Here is a 25,843-nt window from a genome sequence, read left to right on the forward strand (position 1 = left end):
AGGGGACAGACGGACCTTGGGGGATGTACTGGGGGACAGACTGACCTGGGGGGGGTTTATACTGGGGGACAGACTGACCTTGGGGGATGTACTGGGGGACAGACTGACCTGGGGGGGATTATACTGTGGGACAGACTGACCTGGGGGGGGGGGTTATACTGGGGGACAGACTGACCTTGGGGGATGTACTGGGGGACAGACTGACCTGGGGGAGATTATACTGTGGGACAGACTGACCTGGGGGGGATTATACTGGGGGACAGACTGACCTTGTTTGATATAACTATACTCCATAAGCTTCTCCCATTATTAACACAATTTGGCCACACTCACTGTTTGTCATGGGACATTACATGCACTGCAATGCTACTCTTCTTGGGGCACCCAAAGGTGTCCAAGGTCTTTTACAATTTTACAGTGCCTTGCAAAAAGTATTCACCCCTTTGGCTTTTCACCTATTTTGTTACATTACAGCCTTTAATTCAATGTTTTTTTAATCTGAATTATATGTGATGGATCAGAACACAATAGTCTAAGTTGGTGAAGTAAAAGTAGAAAAATATATACATAAAAATATTTTTCAGAAATAAAAAACAGATAATTGGCATGTGCGTATGTATTCAACCCCTTTGTTATGAAGCCCATAAAAAGCTCTGGTGCAACCAATTACCTTCAGAAGTCACATAATTAGTGAAATGATGTCCACTTGTGTGCAATCTAATTGTCACATGATCTGTCATTACATATACACACTTTATTGAAAGGCCCCAGAGGCTGCAACACCTAAGCAAGAGGCACCACTAACCAAACACTGCCATGAAGACCAAGAAAAAAAGTAAGGGACAATGTTGTTGAGAAGTACAAGTCAGGGTTAGGTTATAAAAAAATATCCAAATCTTTGATGATCCCTAGGAGCACCATCAAATCTATCATAACCAAATGGAAAGAACATGGCACAACAGCAAACCTGCCAAGAGACGGCCGCACACCAAAACTCACGGACCGGGCAAGGAGGGCATTATTCAGAGAGGCAGCACACGGACCTAAGGTAACCTTGGAGGAGCTGCAGAGTTCCACAGCAGAGACTGGAGTATCTGTACATAGGACGACAATAAGCCGTATGCTCCATAGAGTTGGGCTTTATGGCAGAGTGGCCAGAAGAAAGCCATTACTTTCAGCAAAAAACAAAATTGCATGTTTTGAGTTTGCAAAAAGGCATGTGGGAGACGCCCAAAATGTATGGAGGAAGGTGCTCTGGTCTGATGAAACTAAACTTGAACTTTTTGGCCATCAAAGAAAATGCTATATCTGGTGCAAACTTAACACATCACATCACCCAAAGAACACCATCCCCACAGTGAAACATGGTGGTGGCAGCATCATGCTGTGGGGATGTTTTTCAGCAGTCAGGACTGGGAAACTGGTCAGGGTTGAGGGAAAGATGGATGGTGCTAAATACAGGGATACTCTTGAGCAAAACCTGTACCACTCTGTGTGTGATTTGAGGCTAGGACGGAGGTTCACTATCCAGCAGGACAATGACCCCAAACACACTGCTAAAGCAACACTTGAGTGGTTTAAGGGGAAACATGTAAATGTGTTGGAATTGCCTAGTTAAAGCCCAGACCTCAATCTAATAGAACATCTGTGGTCAAACTTAAAGATTGCTGTTCACAAGTGCAAACCATCCAACTTGAAGGAGCTGGAGCAGTCTTGCAAGGAGGAATGGGCAAAAATCCCAGTGGTAAGATGTGGCAAGCTCATAGAGACTTATCCAAAGCGACTTGGAGCTGTGATAGCCGCAAAAGGTGGCTCTACAAAATATTGACTTTAGGGGGTGAATAGTTATGCACATTGACTTTTTCTGTTATTTTGTCCTATTTGTTGTTTGCTTCACAATAATAAAAAAAATCTTCAAAGTTGTGGCCATGTTCTGTAAATTAAATGATGCAAATCCTCAAACAATCCATGTTAATTCCAGATTGTGAGGCAACAAAACACGAAAAATGCCAAGGGGAGTGAATACTTTTGCAAGGCACTGTATAGTGTAAACTGCAAAAAAATAAATAAGTTGCTGTGCGCCATTAAAGTGTTTGGGTTTGGCGTGATGAAAGGGATGCAACCCTAGCGCATATGCATGTCTCTAAGCCCGCCATCTTACAGGAATTATCTGGCTGGAGCAGAAGAACTACTGCAACCAGCATATAACATTAACCATAAGCCTAAAGATACACACTAGTATAGAAATAATACAATCTTTATATAAAAGATTAATAACAGTTCATACATCCAATGTACAAACACGTTTTATTAGCAAAGGGCCCAGTAGAAATCCTGGTAGAATTGTGCAAATATACCCGAGTATATATAGGTATTAATAGGGATACCTCTAGATGAATTTTGCAGCAAGGTCCAGTTGCTGGGGCCTCTGAGAATGATGCATCAGAGACCTGGAAACAAGATTAGTGGTCACAGGGGGGATCCTCCAACTATTGTCTGACCAGCCTGGAATGGGAATTCTCAACTGCAGCAATGGTGCTGTCGCACAGCCTATACTCTTTAGTACATCCCTAGTAGTGTCTAAAACAGGTGCTCAACCTTTTGAAGAGCTCGGGCCACTTAAGTGATTTGGTAACTGGTCACAGGCCACAATAAAAATTAAATGGTTCAGAATTTTTTTTTTTTTTAATAGCGTAATGAAGATTTTAACCACTTCAATACCAGGCACTTAGACACCTTCCCGCCCAGACCAATTTTCAGCTTTGAGCGCCGTTGCAATTTGAATGACAATTGCGCGGTCATACAACACTGTACCCAAACACATTTTTTATCATTTTGTTCCCGCAAATAGAGCTTTCTGTTTCTGTTAAAAATTTTTTGTAAATAAGTATGTTTTCTTCTTCACTGACGGGCACTGATATGGCTGCACTGACGGGCACTGATACGGCGGCACTGATGGGCACCGATGAGGTGGCACCAATGAGGTGGCACTGATGAGGTGGCACTGACGGGCACTGATGATGGGCACTGATAGGCGGCACTGATGGGCACTGATGGGCGGCACTGATGGGCACTCGTAGGTGGCATTGATTGGTACTTATGGGTGGCACTGATGGGTACTTATGGGTGGCACTGATAGGTGGCACTGATAGGTGGGCACTGATGGGCACTGACAGGTGGCACCGATGGGCACTGACAGGTGGCACTGATGACACTGATTGGTGGCACTGAATAAACTGATTGGTGGCATTGCTGGGCAGACCTGAAACATGTTGGTGCCAATCAGTGCCCATTTGTGGGCACTGATTGGCACAGATTGGGCACATTGGGCACATGTGGATGGCCGTGGGGTACGTACCTGGCCATCCACATGTTGCCCCTTCCCTGGTGGTCCTAGTGGCGATCCCTGGTGGTCCAGTGTGGTGATCTGAGGGGGAGCTGCACTGATAAACAATCAGCGCAGACCCCCCCCCTGTCAGGAGAGCCGCAGATCGGCTCTCCTCTACTCGTGTCTGTCAGACGCGAGTGAGGAAAAGCCGATCAACGGCTCTTCCTATTGACATCGTGATCAGCCGTGATTGGACACGGCTGATCACGTGGTAAAGAGCCTCCGCCGCAGGCTCTTTACCAAGATCGGTGGAGCTGTGTGTCAGGCTGACACACCGCTACACCAATCGCCGCGATGCGCGCCCCCGCGGGCGCGCGGCAGCATGTTTTCCTGCTGGACGTCATATGACGCCCAGTCAGGATAACTGAACCACCGTCCGGCCGTCATCTGCTATGGGCCGGGCGGGAAGTGGTTAAACAACAATCAGAATCATCATTATCTGTGAGACTAATCCTCGTCGGATGTTTACCCACTATTTATTTACAATCACAAGAAGTGGGCGACACTAGTGTGAACACTGACTTTGTTTAAAATTCACAAGGACTCTATGTCTATTTCAGTGGTTGCAGGAGGAAAATGGATGAATTCCTGTATATGCCGCCCCCCCCCCCCCCCCGGCACTCCTGTCTAAGTGTGTCACGCTTACCCCTAGCGTAGGTGGTCGGGCACTATAGCTGGCTTCTGTTTTCCTCACCTATAGCAGCCCCCTTTTCATAAGGCAACCAGGCTTACCAGTATTCGGTTTCGCCCAGGTCTTATACAATGCTATAGTGCCCAGCTACCATGCCGGGGCAGGTGCAAACTGAGCACAGCAAACAAGGTTTTTGCAGTTGGCAAACAGGCAGAGTGGTCAGTGACAGTCCGGGTTCAGGGCAGGCTGGGTTCTGAGTGTATTTAATATCCTATCCAAGGTCATCAACAAGGGAATCCAAACTAGCAGGCAGGGCAGACAAACAGGAAGCATGGAGCATGTGCTACAAACGCTATCACAAGCATGAGACTGCAGGCTTGGCCGGCTTAAAGTGATTGTAAAGGTTCGCTTTTTTTAGAATAAAAATAAAATGTTATACTTACCTGCTCTGTGCGAGGGTTTTGAATATACGGTTGATTATACACACACACACACACACACATACACACACACACTGTAGATATATATGTGATTTTACTCTTAATTCTAATAAATACTGTGTTTATTAGATCTGACTGGGAGCATCACCTGGATCACATCCCAATCGGCATGTCAACGGGTCTCAGCTCTCTACAACCAATAGTGCCAGCCTTTCCCTGCATGCACCCACAATGTCACCAGCATTAGGTCCTAATAGACCACCACTGTTGCCAAGGAGACAGATGCCAGAGCAGCACTATCAATAGCAGGGTCAGGAGAGCAAGAGGAGGCTGGGGAACCCCACAGTGGCAGAAAACCAGGGCCCGGTCACAAGTGCAACCTCTGCAACCCTGGTAGTTCTCCCACTACTTTGGACCCTTATATTTTCCTGGTGTGCTGGTGACATATCTCTTGTTTTCTGCCACCCTGGGGGCCCCAATACAGTAGGAAGGGGGCTCACTGCAGAACATGTAAAAGGGTCCCGTTGCGGGGTCATAATAAAGGGCCCTGAAACAGGAGTGAAGGGCCCCAGGATATATATAATTGCATTTAATAGTTGGCCCCCCTACTTTTGTCCCTGTCCCCCCATGTGCCCCCCCTAAATATGAAAGCTGAAGACACCACTGTGACCAAGTGTATCCAATCATCTAAAAATATCCTACAGTACCAGAGCCAGGTATAATTAATCATATCGATATACCCTACAAATAATCTATTGAACAGAGTTTATTAGAAGGATCTTTCAATTCAAAAGGAAAAAGGTCACATCTGAGGACTTCACAGTGCAAATATATTTTTTCATCCTACAATTCATGAGCTATGTCTGGGGCAGCGAACATGAAATTCAGCTTCACAGCAAAAAGCATAATTTCCCAGTAATCTGGACATGATCTCATAGTTGGACAGGGGCAGGGATTCCACAGTTGGACAGGAAGAGGGACAGCTGCCAATGGCAAATGTAGGTTGCTTTGGGTTGTTATATTATGTGACCTGACATGTCACTTCAATTTAACCTCAGTTTTTACTTTGAGTTGGGGGGTAATATTATGATGGTGGGATAATACAATTAGGAGAGTATTTTTTACCATGATGAGAGTTATTACAGTGAAAGGGATGGGGTAATATTACCCACCCGGGTGGTAGGGATAATTTTATGGTGGTGCTGTAAGATAGTATGTTGCTGGGGGTTATTATGAAGGTGGAGTGATATTATTGTGATAGTAAGAAAATTCTGTAATTATTGTAGGCATTATATAACAATAGCATTCAATTAGATGTTAGTGGGGGATATTATTATGTGGGTGGGGAATATTTTTTGGTAGCTCTGCAACATATTATTATGTCTGGGGGGGGGGCAATATGGAGTTAATTTTTATGGTGATGGGAGATAGCATATTGGTGGTAGGGGACATTCTTCTAAACCTTAGGAATATATATTGGTGGTGTTAGGGAATATTATTAAGGTGATGCGGGATATTATGGTGGGGAGGTATTATTATAGTGCTAGGAAACACATTATTCTGCAGGTGTGATTAAAGAGGAACTTCAGTCATTTTTTCATCTTTCCATCTATTAAATCTTCTGCTTGTTGTTTTAACTTTGGATAGTAAAACATTTTTTTTTCTGTAAAACAGGTAAATACCTTATACAGCCCACTTCCTGTTTCTTGTCTGGTAAAAAGCCTAGGCTTATGACATCATGCACAGCTCTCTCTCACTCTCGTGGGAGTTTGCCAGGAAGGGAGGATGAGTCATAAGAGGGCCAATGAGAGCTACAGAGCTAGAGATGTGCCTCTGTGTGTCTGTGTAAATCCAGGAAGTGAACAGGCAGCAGCTTCAGCTGCCCACAGTTAAAATGGCTGCAGCCAGACTCAGTGGAGGGAGCTTTTTGCAGCATATTTGGCAAGTACAGACTCACAGTATATATAAAATGATAGGCAAAATGGTTGGAGGGAAGCTTCAGAATGGCAAAGATGTTTTTTTATTACAAATTATATGAGCAGACCGCAGTTCCTCTTTAACCACTTCCAGCATAAGGCCGTCATATGATGTCCTTGACTTTCAGTGGGAATATCTGAATGATGCCTGCAGCTACAGGCATCATTCAGATATCCTCGTTTTCAGACGGCGATTCTGTGCACCATATGATGATTATAGCGGCAGTTTCGCTGCTTGTTCATTCTTACAGGCGGCGGGAGGGGACAACCCCCCTCCTGCCGCCATCCGGTGCTTCTCTAGGCTCTCCTATCGGGGACCCGGAGAAAGAATCGACCACCGCCGGATGATGACCATAGAGATGACTGGTGACCATCTGGTCACCAGTCATCTCTATGGTGACCAGATGGTCACCAGTCATCTCTATGACCGTCGGAGGCCCAGACGTCACGTCCGGGCTGCAATAGTAAACAAAGCCGCGATCACGGCTGGTAAGCATGAGATTGTGAATTTTTTTTTTGATCATACGCTTTCCAGCCTGGAGGGAGATGTGGGGTCTTTTTGACCCCGCATCTTTCCATAAAGAGGACCTGTCACGCACCATTCCTATTACAAGGGATGTTTACATTCCTTGTAATAGGAATAAAAGTGATAAAAAAAATGTAAAAGAGAAAGTGTAAAAATAAAAAAAATAAAGTAAAATAAACAATTAAAAAAAATAAAAATCTTAAAACGCCCCTGTCCCCGGTAGCTGGCGCTCAGAAGCGAACGCACATGTAAGTCCCGCCCACATATGTAAACGCCATTTAAACCACACATGTGAGGTATCGCCGCGTGCCTTAGAGCACAAGCAACAATTCTAACACTAGACCTCCTCTGTAACTCTAAACTGGTAACCTGCAAAAAAATTTAAAGCGTCGCCTATGGAGATTTTTTTTTTCTTTTTGAAAAACTTTTTTTATTTTCTTATTAAACACATAGACAATACAGACGTACACCAGCACAGCCACCATCTGGCTATTAACAGGGAGGGGACCCATGCAGGGGTCACATGGTATCCTTACATTACCAAAAACCATTAGAATATTTACAACTACCGTAGTATATAAACACCAATGGGCTGTCCTGGCTCTTGCTCCAAGTGTGGGCTAAACATGTGCTAGCTCACCTAAATTATCCTGCTATCAAAGAATGGTCTATTAGGATGTCAAGGAGAGCCATCCTACATCAGAGAGGTCACCTAATCTGCTGCAGCAGTAGAGGGTTCCGCTAACCACTTACTCCAGACTCTGTCGTATTTTTTCGGACAGCCTCTATGTATATAGGTGTCCCTGTAGAGGGGTATAACATTATTAACAAGTGTTTTCCATAGACCTATAGAGGGAGGAGTCTTTTGCTTCCAGCATAGGACAATGGATTTCCTGGCACAGAACAGCAGGAGACACAACAAGGTTCTCTCAGCCACCCTGGGCACCAAGTCCTCCACCAGCCCCAGCAGGCATATTCTTGGGATGGAATGATAGAGATACCTAGAAGATCATTCACCTCCGTAAGAATTTGTGACCAGAAACCTGTAATTACCAGGCAGGATCAGAAGATGTGGATAAAGTCCCCGGGGGCACCCGAGCTGGAGTAAGATATGCCCTATGGACAATCTTGTATTGAATGAGGTGGTCTCTCAAGGACACCAATATTTTAAATGGGAAGTCCCACACATCTCCCCAGTCCTTGGAGTCCATCTCCGGAACGTCCCGGCCCCATTGCTGATGGAGTCTGATCAGTTCAGGAGACTAGACCCGGAGGAGATGTGCATAAAGCACGGAGGAGGTTTTTTTTGTACAGTCAAAGCGCAAAATCCGCTCTAGGTTGGACTGCACCATCTGCCTTTCACCTGAAGGGAACTGAGCCCTGAAACATGGGACAACTGTAGATATCTGAATCTGTGTGAGGGCGGGGCATTGTGATGAGACATTAAGTGATAAAAGGAGAATATTGTTAGGTCTGAGGTGATGTCTGAGAGAGCCTTAATATGGTACCTGGCCCATATCACAGGGTCTGGAATCTCGAGAAAGTGCTGTATGTTGGGATTGTTCCAGAGCGGGGCGTTCGGGGATACAGCAGTCAGAGGGTACTTTTTACAGGCCAGGCCCTCCCTCCAGGCCCTAAGGGTGGTACACATGGAAGGGGTTAGGTTGTATGGAGCCCTTGGGCCCCGCAAAAGGAGATTCGATAACGCCTCCACAGATCGCAACACCGCAGCCTCAATGGCCCAAACCGAGTTGGATCTATCTGGAGCAAGCCACCAAAATGCAGTGACCAATTGGGCTGCAATGAAATATTTGTGACAGTCTGGGAATGCTAGGCCCCCCTGCGAACAAGGGTGCATTAGGGTGGTTAACTCAAAGTGGGGGGGGGCGTGGGCCCCAAAGAAAGGAGGAGAAAATTTTGTTTAGTTCGGAGAAGAATGATTTGGGGATCCATTGAGGGGGATTACAGAACAAATATGTAAACTTGGGAAGGATTTCCATTTTGAAGAGGTTAATACGACCCAGTAGGGATAGAGGGAGGTTCTCCCATGCTTTCAGCTTGGCTCTGACTGAATTGATTACTGGGGACAAGTTTGGTGGAATGAAGTCAATCACGTTCCCTGAAATACACACCCCCAAGTAGGTAAATTCGCCCACCCATTGTAGTTGAAGAGAAGCCGAGGCCTCTTTTTTAGCATCAGCATCAATAGCAAGCAGTTGCTATTAACCCTGAGCCCCGTCACTACAGAACATTCTTCTACAACTGACAATGCCCCCTGCAAAGAGGAGCCAGCATAATTCAGAAAGAGGAGGAGGTTGTCTGCATACAAGGCCACCCTCTCCTCCAGCCAGCCCAACCGCAGTCCTTTAATGTGTGACGAGACGCGTAATACCTCCGCCACTGGTTCCATGGCAATGTCAAAGAGTGCCAGAAAGAGAGGGCAGCCCTGCCGTTTACCCCTAGAGAGTTAAAAGACAGGAGACAGACGACTCCCTAAACAAACGGCAGCCATTGGCGAACGATATATAGTCTGTAACCAGTGAATGAATGCGAGGGGAAATCCCATTATCCGCAGAATCTCCCACAGGAAAGGCCATTCAATCGAGTTGAAAGCCTTCTCAATATCGAGAGAGGCAACCACTCTGGTACCCTGATTGTCGTATCTTGCATGAAGGTTAGTGAAAAATCTATGAAGATTGATATCTGTAGACTTGTGGAACATAAACCCGGTCTGATCCGAGTCTATGAGAGAGGAGAGTAAAGAGTTAAGTCTAGTGGTGAGGAGTTTAGTTAGGATTTTGAGGTCATTATTAAGGAGTGCTATAGGTCTATAAGAGGCACATACTTTGGGATCTTTATCTGTCTTGGGGATGAGGATAACATGAGGGTGTGCCATGGAGGGTGGGAGAGAGCCCCACTCCAGGCAATGTGTAAATAGGGTGGCCAGCCCGGGGGGGCCAGCATGTTGCCATGTGCTACATAGAAATCGATCGGAAGACCATCCGGGCCAGGAGCTTTGCCAGTGGATAGGAAGTTAATGACATCAAGAACCTCTTCCGTGGTAATTGGAGCAACTAGTTGAGATCTTTTGGAATCGGTGAGCCAGCCAAGGGCTACCAGATCCAGAAGAGATGCCAACCTCTCTGGGTCTAAACCTGAGGGTAGTGTGGTGGTATACAAGGTTTGATAAAAACCATGGAAAGCTTGCAAAATAGCCTCTGGGGAGGAGATGGCCTCACCTGTGGGAGAGGTAAGTTCAGGAATCATGGTATTAGGGGTGTCATGGTGGGACATCATCGCCAACAGCCTGCCATTCCTGTCCCCCTGTTCGAAGAACTTTTGCTTTGTGTTATACATTTCAAGTCTAGTAACCTCTTTTAAGTGAAGGTGAAGACTGCGTTTAGATGCCTGCAACGTTTTCAAAGTTTGAGGCGGAGGGATCCATCCTATGGAGATTTTTAGGTACCGAAGTTTGGCGCCATTCCCTGAGTGTGCGCAGTTTTAAAGCGTGACATGTTGGGTATCTATTTACTTGCCTAACATTATCTTTCACATTATACAAAAAATTTGGGCTAACTGTTTTGTTATTTTTTAATTTCCAAAAAAAATGCGTTTGAAAAATTGTTGCGCAAATACCGTGCGAGATAAAAAGTTGCGACTGCCATTTACAAACCATATATAATTTTTGGGGGTTCTAAGTGATTTTCTAGCAAGAAAATAAGGATTTTTACATGTAGGAGAGGAGTGCCAGAATAGGCCCGGTATAGAAGTATATTATTATGATGATGAAAGTTATTATATTGATTGGGATTATTAAGCTGGAAAAATAGTAAAGATGGTGATTAGAGATTTAATTTTTAAATAGTAGGAAAATATTATTGTGTTGGGTTTGTGTTTATGTTGCTGGGGGTATTATTATAGTGATACTAGGAAACATTAATTTGATGGTGGGGAATATTATTATGTTGCTGGCTAAAGTAATACAGTTGAGATCTATGTTGCAAAATAAAATTGTGATGAGAATATTTTTTTTGCTGAGAGGTATATCACAGCAGTTTGGGGACAATATTATAATGATCCTGGTTACCATACTGTAGCCAGAGGAATTATTTCCATGTTGGGTGAGGGTCATTTCTATTATAGTCCTGGGGAAAATAAGACAGGATGGTGGTTTTGGGTGTTATTATCATACTTTCCAACTTTCTAAGATGGGAACGAGGGACATCTATTAGCAAAAAGACGTAGGCATTTGACACAGCCCCTGCCACGCCCCCTTAAAAGAAAAATTCTACAAAAAAAAAAAAAGATTGGTTAAACTCACAAGTACATTTTTTATAGCACTATTATTCCTTTATACTGGCTTTTTAAATTTACAAATGCAGCAATTTAGAAACTGGATAAAAGGTTTGCTTTTGGCACCATAATACCTTGCCGAGGCTGAACTTTTTGCATGTTTGCAAATTGCCTAACGTGGAGGCAATCACAAGTTAAGTGATTCCCACGTTATTGAAAATGACACTTAGGATATTGAAAAATCTAGTTGTTTGTTGAGCCAAATCATTCTGCGTTAATGATAATTTACTACGTTTTTAATTGACATTTTTAATATATACAGATATAAATCTTCACTAACAGAACAATATATTTTGTAGACTTCTGCAATGCAAAATACATTTCCTTAGAGGCATACACAGGTGGTTTCAAACATCTGTGAAGCTCAAAGGTGATTACCCACCTTTGAAATTCTATGTACAGCCTTTAGCTATTAGCTGCACGTGTGGAGTCAAGGTTGTGGCTCACACAGCTAAATAGGCTAAATAAATTGCGTGGCGGCTCATGCAGTCTATGATTGCTACATCTTTTGAATGAAAAAAAAAAAAGCAAAGGCATAAACAAGTGCACTTGATGGAAAATTGGATGATTGTTTTGGATGAAATGACTATGCTCATGAGCAGTGATTGAAACGGAATAGGACCAATTTGGCTACATTTATTACAAGACTGAGGATGGACATCAATAAGAATTTATGTTCAAACCATGCCCAAACCATAAATGTCCCAACAAGCATTTTGATACTGGCCCCATTGTTAACCTCATCAGTGAATAAGGATGAACTCCGGCATGTTCACACAGCCCACATGCACTCGTGCAGAGCCCGCCAGGAAGTCGGAACTGCGCTGCGCTAATCAAAGGCAGTGAGACATTGTCCAGATGTGCAGCTGCAGAGATCGGGAAATGTCTCACTGCATGTGATTAGCGCAGAGCAGTGCTGACTTCCTGGCGGGCTCTGCACATGGGCTGTGCGAACACGCCGGAGCTCATCCTTATCAGTGAACAGCCATGCTTAATTTTGCCCACAGCCCTTTAGATTGACATCACATTATAATATATGCAGGAGCTTAGGGAAATTATGTAAAAGCCCCACTCAGTCCCTCCCACTTCTTCAATACTGTCTAACAGGGTGCGTAAGCAATCCAACTTTCAAGCTGCATTTTCTGTTACAAAAACGGTGAATGACATTTCTTTAAATACATTTTTTCAAACTTTTTTGAATATGACAATGCAGTTAACAGTGAGGGTGGCTGGAATATTTGGCTAACAAGACAGTACAAAGATAACATGGCATAAAGTTAAGTTATTGATACTGAGTCTTGTGGTATCCAATAAACAATGTACTTAAGGCCCCTTTCACACGGGCAGACCCTATGTCGGTTTTTCATCCATCCGTTTTCGGATGAAAAACGGACATAAATGCATCCCTATGGGATAGCATAGCGGAGACTGATGTCATCGGATGTCAGCGGATGTTCATCCGCTGACATCCGATGACATCAGTCTCTGCTATGCTCCGAAACTGATGATGGAGGAAAACCCTACTTTTCCATCCGTCTGCGGATCGAATGAAAACAGACAGACGGTCCGTTTTCATCCGATCCCCCCATCGAGGAAAGTGGAGATCTGACCGGTCCGTTTCTGCACACTGTGCAGAGATGGTCTAGTCATCCGCTGGATTAGCGGAGATCAACGGAGCGATCCCGGCTGAGCAAGCGGATGTCCAAAAACGGATCATCCTGGGATCCACCCATGAGAAAGGGGCATTAAGTAGATAGTGGTTGGTTTTTGAGCTGACATTTGTAGGAAAGCTGGGAAGGCCCTAACCATTCAAATATAATATTTGATTTGGGCATGGAATAAAACATCTATAAAGGTAACATCCATTTATGCAGCAGTCAGTGTTCTATCACCTGATGGAACAGGAAGATGAGTAAATACCCAATGAAGACCACCCCAAGAGCAAAATGTTGTGCATGTGAGGTGCTAGTTCATCAAACTCCCGGGTAGCCAAGGGTACAAAAGAAGGAAAGTAGAGGAAAAGACAAAGAACAAGAAAAGATAAAGAATTGTAGCACCCTGGTGGTAAGGCAGGGTTGCTCCTAAATTTACCTGCCAGGTATAGCTACCTTGGCTAATTGTTGAGGATCAATTGATTTCACTCTAATGCCCTGTACACATGATAGGATTTTCCGACAACAAAATCCATGGGATTTTTTCAGACGGATGTTGGCTCAAACTTGTCTTGCATACACACGGTCAAACAAAGTTGGTAGGAAATTCCGAACGTCAAAAATGCGGTGACGTACAAAGCGTACGACGAGCCGAGAAAAATGACGTTCAATAGCAAATGCTGCTCTTCTGCTTGATTCCGAGCATGCGTGGCACTTTGTGCGTCGGAATTGTGTACACACGATCGGACTTTCTGACAATGGATTTTGTTGACAGAAAATTTGAGAACCAGATCTCAAATTTTGTGTGACGGAAATTCCTGAGGAAAATGTGTGATGGAGCCCACATACAGTCAGAATTTCCTACAACAAGGTCCTATCACACATTTTCCATCGGAAAATCCTATCGTATGTATAGGGCATAAGTCTGCAATTGCTGTACTTTTCTCTTTTGCCGCTAGGTGGCCAGGTACCTGGTTGCATTAGATATGAGAAGGGCAATGCAAGGTCAGATTATGGGTACATGGGGTATCCCAGCCAATGGACAGGGGTTTTCTTAAATCCCTTGGCCTGCTGTGAGAACCTATATATTTGGGTAGAGTCAGGTGATCACTGTTCTATACCACCTGGACAGCTGTCTGGATGGAGGTGTGTTGTATTGCCCGGGCTGCTAGGCCGAAGTTTGGGCCTATCCCGGGCACATCTGGCTGCTAGGCTGTGTGAGGGCCTATCCAGAAGCAAGAGAGCAGCACAGGGTTGGGACTGTGGCTTGCAGTCCAACTAGAAGTGACGGTTCTGCCAGCCTGAGAACCTGTCGAAGTCAGCGGTAGAGGGGAAGCTGTCGCCACTAAGGGACCTGCCACCTTATTACCAGGGACCACAGTGAGTAGCCGAAGCAAGTACCGGAGCAGTATTCTCACTAGCTGGGGATGGTGAAGAATGGGGAAACTTCAGTGGGCATCAAGCCAGGGACCCAGCCAGCGGAGGTGACGCTTGCAGAGCAGCCTTGTGTGTCAAGCCAGGGACCGAGCAGGCCAGTGGGGTGAAGCTTGAGAAGTATCTCTTGAGGTATAGCTAGAGAGGGGGTAATTGGGAAATTGGGACTTTAAATGAGGCTATTATGGCTGGGTAGAACCATGTGCCTCCATCCCTGTCAACTATGGCGAAACATACACTAAAGCGGCCCAGGCAGCAAAGTGTAACAAGAAAGGTGGGACTTTAAATGAAGCTTGTGGTGACAAAAGGAACAGAGTGGTGGACAGTAAAAATTGTTTAATATTGCATAGAAACATATTTAACCAACATAGAAGAATTGCACATACATGAGGATGCGCCCAAAACTAGGCGCCAGACTCTATAGTAGCAACAACTGGTAATAACATGTTTGCAATCATGTACAATAATAGTGAAATTTAGGGAGTCCACCGGTGTTCATACAATGTAAAAACATTCAAAAAGTAACAACTGCACAGTCAATAGTTCTTAGATCCTTCAAAGGTAGAATTGTGATAACTTTCAAAGCAAAATGGGTGTATATATGGTTCACAGCATCAATTATCTCGACGCGTTTCGCGGCTTACAGCCGCTCTTCAGGAGCAGATGTGCGAATTGTCTGTAATGAAAAATGTGTAGATACTCAATAACAAAATTGGGGGAGTATGGGTAAACTTCCACCCAAAAACCCGGGTAGGGCATATAAACTTACTAAGTATATACACCAAGACACATGACGTCCAGGTCAGCAGGCCAACCCAAGGTCAGTAACGGGAGCCGAGAGGGCGCAACCAGCGGCAGCAACCAACACAGACAGCGGACGCGGCAGACCAGCACTGCCAGGCTCACCTGGTGTGAAAAAAGTGAAAAACCTCAAAGTATGGAAAAATTGTGAAAAAAAAAAAACTAGTGTGAATGCAATGATGAAAAAATAGGAAAAGGGGGAGGGCGGAAAAAGGGGGGGGGGGGCCAAAAGGATGATGTGTGGTCAACCAGAGGTGAAGGTGAGAGACCATGGTAGAGGGTCAACACCAAAACGCCCAGTGTGAGGGGGGTCACCACGAGCTTCATTTAAAGTCCCACTTTTCTTGTTACACTTTGCTGCCTGGGCCGCTTTAGTGTATGTTTCGCCAAAGTATCTCTTGAGCGTCAAGCTAGGGATCCAGTAGAGAAGCGGGGGTGACGCTTGAGGATGATACTACCGTGAAGATTGGAGGAGCTCAAGGGAATCAGTGGCAGTGAATCAACTAGTCTAGTAAGAGACTGGGAGCTCAATGGGCTGAAGAACTACAAGAAGTGATTGTAGTGGAAGTGAGGGAACTGTTACGCTTTGTGTTGGAAACTGTTAAAGACTGTTGTTATAGGAGACAGCATTCCTACACATGCAGACGTGGTGTCTTGCTGGATGCATTTGCCTGCATGGCTGTTCTGTTGAGGAGTCTGCCAATTAATCATGCAACTACCTAAGGGTGTCCTGGCCCTAACCCTCTCTCCCAAAGTTCTGTTAAGAGAAATAAAATCTCTTTTGCATTCAAGAAGTATCTGGCGCCCAATGACTCTAACTGCTTTGAACCCACTATGCCTCACAACCCACCATATACAGAAGGATGTCAGCTATCTCTGGCCCTGGAGGTTCTCATTAGAACGAAGGAGGCCGGGGACCTTGCTACAGAATAAAGAATCCTCCTCCCTCTGCTCCCCAGGCAGCAAGCCCCTCCCTCTCCTCTGCAAAAATGGCGCCAACCAACCTGAGTATTGTCATCGGGCGGGCGGCGCCAGACAGAAATACATGTAACTGGCAGTGGCACACTTACTAACCCAGACACCCCCCAGTGAATAAGTGGCGCGGGCCTGACACCCCCCAATGTGTGGCACCCGGGGTGCACTGCCCCCCTGTTGGTACGCCACTGCCAAGGAGCCTGCCCTGAGCAGTGCCTACACCACAGGAACCTTTTCTTACATTTTGTACCCTCCCTCACAAACAAGTTCCTGTTATACGTTTACCACTGTGACTTATCCTTGCTGTAAGCAGCAGGGATGAGTCATTAGATAACCACATAACGAACGCCCTATAGCAGATTTACTGCTACAGGGCAGCAGTTCTGTGCAAGTCATGTATATATACACGTGATTCTTCTGCTGTGCTTAGTCACATCAGAGGCCGATCAGAAGATGCTGGCCTATGGATGTCCACTGCACCCGCTGATCATCGAGGAGAGAGGCTGGACAGAGCTCTGCCTATGTAAACAAGGCAGAACTCTGTCTTGACAAGAGAAAAGTGATGGATTTTCTTTCTCTGCATAGCAGGGAAAGAAAATCTATCACTTCCCTTAACCACTTCAGCCCCGGAAGGTTTTACCCCCTTCCTGACCAGAGCACTTTTTACAATTCGGCACTGCGTCACTTTAACTGCTAATAGCGCGGTCATGCAATGCTGTACCCAAACGAAATTTGCGTCCTTTTCTTCCCACAAATAGAGCTTTCTTTTGATGGTATTTGATCACCTCTGCCGTTTTTATTTTTTGCGCTATACACGGAAAAAGACCGAAAATTTTGAAAAAAAATTATATTTTCTACTTTTTGTTCTAAAAAAAATCCAATAAATTCAATTTTAGTCATACATTTAGGCCAAAATGTATTCGGCCACATGTCTTTGGTAGAAAAAATGTCAATAAGTGTATATTTATTGGTTTGCGCAAAAGTTATAGCGCCTACAAACTAGGGTACATTTTCTGGAATTTACACAGCCTTTAATTTATGACTGCCTATGTCGTTTCTTGAGGTGCTAAAATGGCAGGGCAGTACAAAACCCCCACAAATGACCCCATTTTGGAAAGTAGACACCCCAAGGAATTTGCTGAGAGGCATGTTGAGCCAATTGAATATTCATTTTTTTTGTCCCAAGTGATTGAATAATGACAAAAAAAAAAAAAAAAAATTACAAAAAGTTGTCACTAAATGATATATTGCTCACACAGGCCATGGGCATATGTGGAATTGCACCCCAAAATCCATTTAGCTGCTTCTCCTGAGTATGGGGATACCACATGTGTGGGACTTTTTGGGAGCCTAGCCGCGTACGGGGCCCCGAAAACCAATCACTGCCTTCAGGATTTCTAAGGGCGTACATTTTTGATTTTACTCCTCACTACCTATCACAGTTTTGAAGGCCATAAAATTCCCAGATGGCATAAAACCCCCCCAAATGACCCCATTTTGGAAAGTAGACACCCCAAGGTATTTGCTTTGAGGCATGTTGAGTCCATGGAATGTTTTAAATTTTGACACAAGTTGCGGGAAAGTGACAAATTTTTTTTTTTTTTTTTGCACAAAGTTGTCACTAAATGATATATTGCTCACACAGGCCATGGGCATATGTGGAATTGCACCCCAAAATACATTTAGCTGCTTCTCCTGAGTACGGGGATACCACATGTGTGGGACTTTTTGGGAGCCTAGCCGCGTACGGGGCCCCGAAAACCAATCACTGCCTTCAGGATTTCTAAGGGCGTACATTTTTGATTTTACTCCTCACTACCTATCACAGTTTCGGAGGCCATGGAATGCCCAGGTGGCACAAACCCCCCCCCAAATGACCTCATTTTGGAAAGTAGACACCCCAAGCTATTTGCTGAGAGGCATGGTGAGTATTTTGCAGCTCTCATTTGTTTTTGAAAATAAAGAAAGACGAGAAAAAAATTTTTTTTTTTTTTTTTTCAATTTTCAAAACTTTGTGACAAAAAGTGAGGTCTGCAAAATACTCACTATACCTCTCAGCAAATAGCTTTGGGTGTCTACTTTCCAAAATGGGGTCATTTGGGGGGTTTTTTTGCCACCTGGGCTTTCCATGGCCTCCGAAACTGTGATAGGCAGTGAAGAGTAAAATCAAAAATTTACGGCCTTAGAAAGCCTGAAGGCGGTGCTTGGTTTTCGGGGTCCCGTGCGCGGCTAGGCTCCCAAAAAGTCTCACACATGTGGTATCCCCGTACTCAGGAGAAGCAACAGAATGTATTTTGGGGTGTAATTTCACATATTCCCATAGCATGTTTGAGCAATATATCATTTAGTGACAACTTTGCGCAAAAAAAAATAAAAAAAATAAAAAATTGTCTCTTTCCCGCAACTTATGTCACAATATAAAATATTCCATGGACTCGACATGCCTCTCAGCAAATAGCTTGGGGTGTCTACTTTCCAAAATGGGGTCATTTGGGGGGGTTTTGAACTGTCCTGGCATTTTATGCACAACATTTAGAAGCTTATGTCACACATCACCCACTCTTCTAACCACTTGAAGACAAAGCCCTTTCTGACACTTTTTGATTACATAAAAAAATAATTCTTTTTTGCAAGAAAATTACTTTGAACCCCCAAACATTATATATTTTTTTAAAGCAAATGCCCTACAGGTTAAAATGGTGGGTGTTTCATTTTTTTTTTTCACACAGTATTTGCGCAGCGATTTTTCAAACGCATTTTTTGGGGAAAAAACACACTTTTTTAAATTTTAATGCACTAAAACACACTATATTGCCCAAATGTTTGATGAAATAAAAAAGATGATCTTAGGCCGAGTACATGGATACCAAACATGACATGCTTTAAAATTGCGCACAAACGTGCAGTGGCGACAAACTAAATACATTTTTAAAAGCCTTTAAAAGCCTTTTTCAGGTTACCACTTTAGATTTACAGAGGAGGTCTACTGCTAAAATTACTGCCCTCGATCTGACGTTCGCGGTGATACCTCACATGCATGGTGCAATTGCTGTTTACATTTGACGCCAGACCGACGCTTGCGTTCGCCTTAGCGCGAGAGCAGGGGGGACAGGGGTGCTTTTTTTTTTTTTTTTTTTTTTTTTCTTTATTATTATTATTTTTTTATCTTATTTTTAAACTGTTCCTTTCATTTTTTTTTTTTTTAAATCATTTTTATTGTTATCTCAGGGAATGTAAATATCCCCTATCATAGCAATAGGTAGTGACAGGTACTCTTTTTTGAAAAAATTGGGGTCTATTAGACCCTAGATTTCTCCTCTGCCCTCAAAGCATCTGACCACACCAAGATCGGTGTGATAAAATGCTTTCCCAATTTCCCAATGGCGCTGTTTACATCCGGCGAAATCTAAGTCATAAAATGCTCTTAGCTTCCGGTTTCTTAGGCCATAGAGATGTTTGGAGCCACTCTGGTCTCTGATCAGCTCTATGGTCAGCTGGCTGAATCACCGGCTGCATTCTCAGGTTCCCTGTCGAGACAGGAGACCCAGAGAAAAATACGGAAGACGTTGGGGGGGGGCATTCCCTCCCACTGCTTGTAAAAGCAGTCTAGAGGCTAATTAGCTGCTAGGATTGCTTTTACATGAAAGCCGATCGCTGGCTGAAAAGAATGATACCAAGATGATACCTAAACCTGCAGGCATCATTCTGGTATAACCACTCAAAGTCGTGAATGGCGTACCTGAAGACAAAAAAATGGTTAACAATAAAGCACAGTAAACGGTAAGGTATAAAAAATTGCATATCTGAAAAGCAAACATGATAAAACATAATAACAATAAAACATTGCAGAATAGAATACAGTAAAAAAGAGCAGAACAATAGAGAGAGAATAGAGAGAGAGAGAACAATAAAACGACAACTATTTTTTTTTTATTTTATATTTTTGTATGTGGTTTTTTTTTTTTTACACTTTTTTTTGTAACTAACTTTTATAACTGTAACCGGTTCCAGGTTCGGGTCTCTCAAAATGCGATGGCATCTTGGGAGACCCTGTGAAAGTGTGCCTAGTCTGTGCAATGCTGTACCCTACGCTAATACTCAACTAGTGAATGGTAGCGTTCAAAACATTCACCAATGCAAAGACCAGGATTGTCAGGACAGGAGGGACAATAATAGCGGGTGTCACGCCTATATCCGCGCTTGCTGCAGACACAACATCTTTTTTGGGGGGGTTAGTTGGGTAGGGGTACTCGGGAGGACATAAAGAAAATGCCTCTCATGCAGCCGACTGCATTTGGTTGGGGATGTGAATGGGGGAAGTACGGGCGCTGCAGAAGCGGTGGGTTCCCAATTAGGATTGGCGAATGCAGCAGGAAGGGCACTATGGGCACGACGGGCCTGTGTTTGTCTTTTTGGTGGCAGCGGGACACTACTTGTGCTTGCCACCTCACCAGCTTGAACTGCACTTATGGGACTCGCCACGTCACCAAGTGTTACTGCAGTGCTGGTTTGACTACGACCGGGGTGTACTAGGCCACTGGTGCTTGCCAGTTCACCAAAACGCTACAAAAAAAACTGTTAGCGATCACAGGGATCAGGCCTGACTCTGCGAACGCTGCAGTTATGCGTTTAGTGTTTTGTAAGTGTCAGTGATCGATCGATACTGCACTTGGGTGGGCTGGGCTGGGCCGGGCGGAGGGGCAAAACGCAGGTGCTAGCAGGTATCTGGGCTGATCCCGCTAACACTGCGTTTTTGGGAACCCTAAACTGCTGGGGACGCTAGTATAGATCTGATCGGATCAGATATTGATCCGATCAGATACTATACCACTAAGGGAGGTGTACGGTGCGTGCGTGGGTGTTAGCGGTACTGGCGCTAACCTGACGCTGCCTGGGGCTCGTGCTTGCCAGTTCACCAAAACGCTACCAAGAAAACTGTTAGCGATCACAGGGATCAGGCCTGACTCTGCGAACGCTGCAGTTATGCGTTTAGTGTTTTGTAAGTGACAGTGATCGATCGATACTGCACTTGGGTGGGCTGGGCCGGGCGGAGGGGAAAAACGCAGCTGCTAGCGGGTATCTGGGCTGATCCCGCTAACACTGCGTTTTTGGGAACCCTAAACTGCTGGGGACGCTAGTATAGATCTGATCGGATCAGATATTGATCCGTGCAGATACTATACCACTAAGGGAGGCGTATGCTGCGTGCGTGGGTGTTAGCGGTACTGGCGCTAATCTGACGCTGCCTGGGGCGACGCATATCACCGCCGGGCGATCAGGGGGCTAAACCTTTATTCGGTAATAAACGGCGGGTGCCCTGACACTATAAAAAATAAACGAACTAACCAGCGTCACCCGTAACGGTTATACGGTGATCAGTGGTGAAAGGGTTAACTAGGGGGCAATCAAGGGGTTAAAACATTTATTCGGTAGTATGTGGGGGTCCCTGTCGCTATAAAACGCTGACGGCGAACCTAAATATTTAGGTCCCTAACTAGCGTCACCAGCGACACTAATACAGCGATCAGAAAAATGATCGCTTAGTGACACTGGTGACAGGGGGTGATCAAGGGGTTAAAACTTTATTAGGGGGGGTTAGGGGGGTATCCTAGACCTAAAGGGGGGTAATACTAACTGCCCTAACACTGTAACTGTCACAAACTGACACCATGCAGTAATCAGAAAAAAAAAAAATACTGCTTGCTGTCAGTTTGTGACGGGGGGGGGGGTGATTGGGGGGGGATCGGGGGTGTAAAGTATGCCTGGCATGTTCTACTGTGTGTGTGTGTTGTGCACTCACATGTCTTCTCTCCTCGGCGCTGGGACGGAAACTGCCAAGCCGAGGAGAGATGACATCACATCCTCTGCCTGTGTGAAACTACACACAGGCAGGGGAGGATTCCGATTGGCTGGGAGCGATCGCGAGGGGGGGGCCACGATCGGATGGTCTCCCCCTCGCCTCTCGACGCTCCCAGTCAAATGCCGACCGCCGCTGGCACCGGGGGGGGGTCCGATCGGACCCCCCGCCCGCGGGAGGCAGATCACGTACAGGTACGTGATTCTGCCTGCCCGTGCCATTCTGCCGCCGTATATGTGCGTTAGGCGGTCGGCAAGTGGTTAATAAAAGCACCACACTATGTACACAAAAACACTGGCTAGGCACACATTTAACCCTTTGATCGACCTAGATGTTTAACCTCTTCCCAGCCAGTGTCATTAGTATAGTGACAGTGTATATTTTTATGTATTGGTGTCACTGGTTCCACTTCCCACAAAGTGTGAAAAGTGTCAGTTAGTGTCAGAATGTCCACTGCAATATCGCAGTCGCTGCCATTACGTGTATAAAAAAAAAAATGCATAAAAATTTCAGTATATAACCCATAGTTTGTAGATGCTATAACTTTTGCACAAACCAATTAATATACGCTTATTATATATGTAGCAAAATACATATTGGCCTAAATTTATGAAGAAATTCGATTTTCTACATTTTTTTTGGATATGTTTTATAGCAGAAAGTAAAAAATATTAGTTTTTTTTCTCAAAATTATGGGTCTTTTTTGTTTATAGCACAAAAATAAAATGTGCAGTGGTGATCAGATACCACCAAAAGAAAGCTCTATTTGTGGGGAAAAAATTACATAAATTGTATTTGGTTACAACATTGCATGACCACACAATTGTCAGTTAAAGTAACGCAGTGCTGTATCGCAAAAAATGGTCTGGTCATGAAGGGGGGTAAATCTTCCGGAGGTCAGGTGGTTAAGGAGCCAGCAAAATGTAAACAAAAATGCTGGCATTAAAAAAAGAAACAGCATTGGGGTCCCCCCAAACCATACCAGGTCCTTCTGTCTGGTATGGTTTTTAATGGGAATCCCATGCCAAAAATGTTTTAAAAATTAAAAAAGATACAGCATTGGGGTCCCCCCCAATCCATACCAGGTCCTTCGGTCTGGTAAAGATTTTATTGGGAACCACATGCCAAAAAAAAAAAAAATGACGTGGGGTCCCCCCAGAATCCATACCAGCCCCTTATCTAAGCATGTAGCCTGACAGGCTAGGAAAGGGGGTGGTATCACAAGGGTCGGTGTCACCCAATGATGACTTTGCCCCTTTGTTTATTTAGCAGCTAGGGGAGAAGCAGCACTGTTATTTGCAGGGGCCAAGTACCGGGACAGTCGTGTCAATGAGCAACTGTTTTTTTTCTTTGTGTGGGTCAATGGGTGTCATTCAACGTGCTTGACGTGGACCTATATCGCTGGACGACGTGATTAACAATGGATGTGCATTAGGTAATTTCTCTTTTTTCATTTTATAAAGAACTTGTCAAAAACTGTGTGGTGTTTTTATTTACTTTTGACACTTGTTTAATGAATGAGTAGGATACTCATTCACATGAGGGGACCAGGATCAGAAGTTACCCCCGAACCCCTACAATCACTGGGCCAGGGTTGTGGGGAAGAAGGAAGGGTCTGGTATGGATCTTGGAGGGACCACACAATTTTTTTTGTTTTTTTAGCGTGGGACCCCCTTAAAATCCATATCGGACCCGAAGACCTTGGTATGGATTGGGAGATCTCCACAGCATATTTTTTTTAATTCTGGCTCTTTTGTTTATTTTCTATTGTCAGCAGGAAAACCCACACCTGGGGATCACCGGTGCACACCACCCTACACACTGCACTTCTCCTCCCAGCAAGCTATCACAAAGGCTTGTAATACACACCAGCACCCTCCAACTTCGACTCCCTGAGGAAGGCGCAGAAGCGAGGAACGGTCAGGTCATGTGATGCCTCAAGTCAACCCGACAATTGATATGAACATACGGGAGAATTCATCCACCTTGCTCCATGATTGCCTACCCTGGGGGTCACTGCCCTTGAGAGCCATCAGAAGAACCGTGGGTACACCTGACTTCCAAACCAGAGGTCGCCTACACTGATGCCCTCATCTTTTGGTGTACTTCACCACAAGCTTTGTTGACTCATCGGACGTACCTCTTTTTGAGTCCAAGCTTTCCAGTAAGCCTTCATCCAATTGGTGGTGGATATTCTACTCGCAACTTTCTTTACACCTGTCTCCATCTTTGATGCCAGGAGGATGTTATGAGAATTCAGTTTATGTGTCTGGACTTATCTCACGTTTGGTTCCCTTATCTGTGGACTTTACGTTCATTTTATGTACACATCTTTATTACTATTGTGGACTTATTTAATCATGTTTTTCACATATTTGCGACACATGTTTGAGATTCACATGATCACTATATGGTCTTGGTTTATCCAAAGACCGTTTCTTTAGCGCTGCACTTCCCTCACTTCCCCCACTGACAGCAGGGAAGACTCACTGGTTGTTAGGACTTCAGAGGGTACTGGCTCCTAGCAAAAACACAAATTGCAGGTAAAAATGCACCAAAAAACACGTGTAAATGTGTTTTTAGTGCTACTTCATTGAAGTCTATGGGGTACAAAATCACACTGCATCACACCAAAGTAGCACAGGCACCTTCCTCAAAGTGGCATCGCAGTAGCGTTGCATTGATGCGAATGAGTACGATTGAAAAAAATTGTCATGTGATTCTGTGCAACTGAAGTCGAATCTGAAATCTCACTAGTGTGAGGGGGTTCAAGGACTCAATTCCCTTTTGAGACTCCCCTTTCCATGTAATAATGGCACAGAGCCATCTACAGGCAGAAAGGCTAACTGCACCTTCCTACAGGGGCATAGTCTTGGGATGCCTTAACTTTTGTAGATGATCAGATTTGAATAGAAAAATGTGCCCTTGGCACACAAATAAGTATGTTTCATGTACCTGAAAGCAGAGTGAAGAGCGCGACGGGGGCAGCCTGCTATTTATTCCACCTAATAACACGTTCCGTCAACAGGGTGAAAGATTTGGGGATGAGCCAGACAATTTACCTTGTTTGTAGTTCAATTACGGAGGCTATTTAGAGATCAGAGAGTAATTGCTGATTGCTCCGGCTATGAAAGAAGCCAATAGTTTACATAGCTTACAGTCAAAACAAGGGATCAGGGCCAGTTTGGATCAGTTATACTATGGATAGGCTCCCTCCAATTAATGGATAATGCTACGATGACACATGACTGTTACTAGGAAAGTGAAAGTGGGGTGTGTGATGCTATAACTGGCCCATTTTATTTTACAATCCACTTTCACTTAAATTTTCCATCCATTTATCACAGTTATTATTACTATTATTATAATTGTACAAGGTTTATATAGCGCCAACAGTTCTAGTGGTCTCAAACTGGCGGCCCTCCAGCTGTTACGAAACTACAAGTCCCATGAGGCATTGCAAGGCTGACAGTTGCAAGCATGACTCCCCCAGACAGAGGCATGATGGGACTTGTAGTTTCGCAACAGCTGGAGGGCCGCCAGTTTGAGACCCTTGGACACAGCTCTTTACAATATAAAGGGGGACAGTACGATTACAATGCAGTTCAATACAGAAGGAGTAGGAGGGACCTGCTCATGGAGCTTTGCATCATTCTTGTTAATCCTCGCATGTTCCCTATTTTGCCAATATAGTTGTTTTTAGTATCGGGGGGGTCTAGTGTTGGATCCACCATCTGCTCCACAGAAGTTAAAGAAACCCGGGGTTGATTTACTAAAAGCAAATAGGATGTTCACTTTGTAAGGAAATAT

This window comes from Aquarana catesbeiana, linkage group LG05 (genome assembly GCF_042186555.1).
Source record: "Aquarana catesbeiana isolate 2022-GZ linkage group LG05, ASM4218655v1, whole genome shotgun sequence".
Taxonomy (NCBI): Eukaryota; Metazoa; Chordata; class Amphibia; order Anura; family Ranidae; genus Aquarana; species Aquarana catesbeiana.